We start from the raw sequence: 2,717 nt of genomic DNA on the forward strand, positions 1-2,717 counted from the left end.
TATTTATTCATTTATATTCTAATAAAATAATTATACTTTGCCTTTATGTAAACTTTAAAAAAATCATTTAATGTTACAAATAAACATGAATACAAACTGTAGCAAGTGCTGTCAAAGAAACTATCAGATTGTGAGTGACACAGAAACATCTGGACATACAGGTTAAGGTATCAAGTAGGCCTCACTAGGAAACCATGTTCAAATGCTAAAAAAGGCAGTTTACAGGCATTCTCACTGATACATGCCCAGCTACACCCGGGTCAGACTGGGTAAATGACTTCCAATTTCACAAAGCTAGCAAGTAGTGAACCTGTTCGAGTCTTCAGAATCCTCGGGTTCTGTTCATAGCATATTAATGTGACTCCTCAAAACTCACCTGACATTGACACACGAATGCAGTGTCATGTGAGTACATGCTGCTACACACTGCTTATAAAACATATAAAATGAGGTTAGGTTAGCATCATTTTAAGTCATTAAAATGGCTTTTTTTTTTTTTAAAGACAGAGTTTCACTCTTGTTGCCCAGGCTGGAGTACAGTGGCGTGATCTTGGCTCACTGCAACCTCTGCCTCCCAGGTTCAAGTGATTCTTCTGCCTCAGCCTCCCAAGTAGCTGAGATTACAAGCGCCCACCACCACACCTGGCTAATTTTGCATTTTTAGTAGAGACAGGGTTTCACCATTTGGTCAGGCTGGTCTTGAACTCCTGACCTCAAGGGATCCACCTGCCTCAGCCTCCCAAAGTGCTGGGATTAAAGGCATGAGCCACCACAGCCAGCCTAAAATTGAATTTTGTATAGCCTAAAATTGAATTTTATTACTCTTAGAGAACAACAGAGCATATATTTGCTATTATATGGAACATTAAATTTCAGTGTTCATAATTTCCCATCTTTTTTATAGACTGACTCATAGATTTTCACATACTAAACAACTTTAAAAGGTCCTTTGTGTATAACTTACTTAGCTGGACTGTGATAATAATTTCATAATGTGTGCATATGTGAAAGCATCACATTGTACACTTGGAGTATATACAATTTTTGTCAATTACACCTCAAAGCTGAAAAGATTTTGGTGAGTTATCTATGCGGTCTATGTGTTACAGTGATTGTAGCAAATTTGAAAATGATCAGTGCTTAAATAGCTATTTTTATGTAGGATTTAATTTTCACGGAGAAGGGAACGTTTTTGGCAGTGTGGGACACCAGGCACGGAAATGTAGGATCTGGGTATTAGGAGCAGGTGGTGGTAGGGAGGAAGAGAACCACAGCAGTGGTGATGATGTCAGCAGCTTACCAGAGCTAGGGATAGAAGCCCCCGACTTAGAAGTGTGACATCTAAGTTAACCTCTGCTGCTTACTTAAAGGTGTATTTAGGATTAGTGCCATGCTGTGAAATGGCGTATGAAAGCAGGAACTCTCTATACGAAAATGTTTTTTATTCAGTCTTTGTGCTCAGTACTAGAGATATCTTAATAAATAAACAATTGAATAAAATCACCATCATTTGGAGTGCTGAGAAATCATTTCACTTTGGAATTTACCAACATAGGTACTTGGCTGGGTTTCTTATTTATTTCTTTGTTTCCTACTCTCACTTGAGGTTTTTTTTCAGTTTTCTTCTTTCCAGTCTGATGAGAGTATATCTTTGGCCATTCGAGGTTCTATCATAAATGATTGCATACATTGAAAAGGACATCTTACATTATCTTTAATAATATATTCTCTAAAGGAATATAATGATATATAATTTTATAAGTTTTTAATAGGCATATTCTTTAACAAAATAAGGAATAAGAGCCATAAATTTTGATTCCTTGGGTTTGTTAGAAGGGAAATTCCAGGGGGAAATGGGTTTATGGATGTTATATGCGTTTTAACTAATATACATTGTAAGCATAATTTGGAACATTGTCTTTCAGAACTTAAGGAGGGGAAGAGGAAGGGAACTAACATTTGTGGAGTGCCTGCCATGTGCCAGGCACTGTGCTAGACACTTTGACATACATTATAGGGTTTATTGTGAGTACTAAATGAGATACTGTATCCCCATTTTACAGATGAGGAAACTGAACTTGCCCCAAGTCACATGGCTGGTAAGTGGCAGAGCTGGACTAGAACCCAGACTCCAAACCCCATGCTTTTTCTGCTGTACCGTGTTTAAAGCTTGCAAAGAGAGGTATGAAGTTAATGACCAAAACTGAGAGTTCTAGGAATTTTCTTTTCCCATGAAATATTTGATACTGAACCTAAAAAAAAAATTTTTAAATGCTTTCATGTCAGGAGCTAGATGGAAACACGTCATAATGAGAACGCCTTTGGTTTTAAAATGCTATGTTAGACTTATCTAAAGTGCATCTAAGTAAGATTTAAGAAATAATGCCTTTTATCAAGAAAGGCCACTTTGAAGAGACACATCGCATCTTGTAGGACTTTCCATGTCTTAGAGGTAAAGGTTTAGCTATAATAATGTAAGTTTATAAGAAAGACTGCTTATTTTAAGCATTCCAAATGACAGCAGCCTTGTGCAAAACCCCAGGAAGTTCAAATTTTACTTCATGCAGCACACATAAACTCATGAAACACCCATTATATGCCAAGTACTGTGCTAGATTCTAGGGGATTCTGGGGTTAAAAAGATACTATCCCTGATTTGTCTTAAAGTTTTTGCTTTCCTGAGAATAAAGTTAGTGTATAAATATCTTACAGTCTTT

General features: G+C 36.8%; 1 long non-coding RNA gene across 1 annotated transcript in view; it reads left to right on the top strand.

Moving 5' to 3' along the window:
* The window catches only part of LOC105550258, a 14,323-nt gene extending 12,224 nt beyond the window's left edge, over nucleotides 1-2,099 (top strand). The window contains exon 2 of the long non-coding RNA XR_001007676.1: nucleotides 2,064-2,099. This is a non-coding gene — a long non-coding RNA (uncharacterized LOC105550258). The remainder of the gene's footprint in view (nucleotides 1-2,063) is intronic.
* Nucleotides 2,100-2,717: the final 618 nt, after the last annotated feature.

The sequence above is a fragment of the Mandrillus leucophaeus genome, unplaced genomic scaffold (genome assembly GCF_000951045.1).
Source record: "Mandrillus leucophaeus isolate KB7577 unplaced genomic scaffold, Mleu.le_1.0 Scaffold474, whole genome shotgun sequence".
NCBI classification, from domain to species: domain Eukaryota; kingdom Metazoa; phylum Chordata; class Mammalia; order Primates; family Cercopithecidae; genus Mandrillus; species Mandrillus leucophaeus.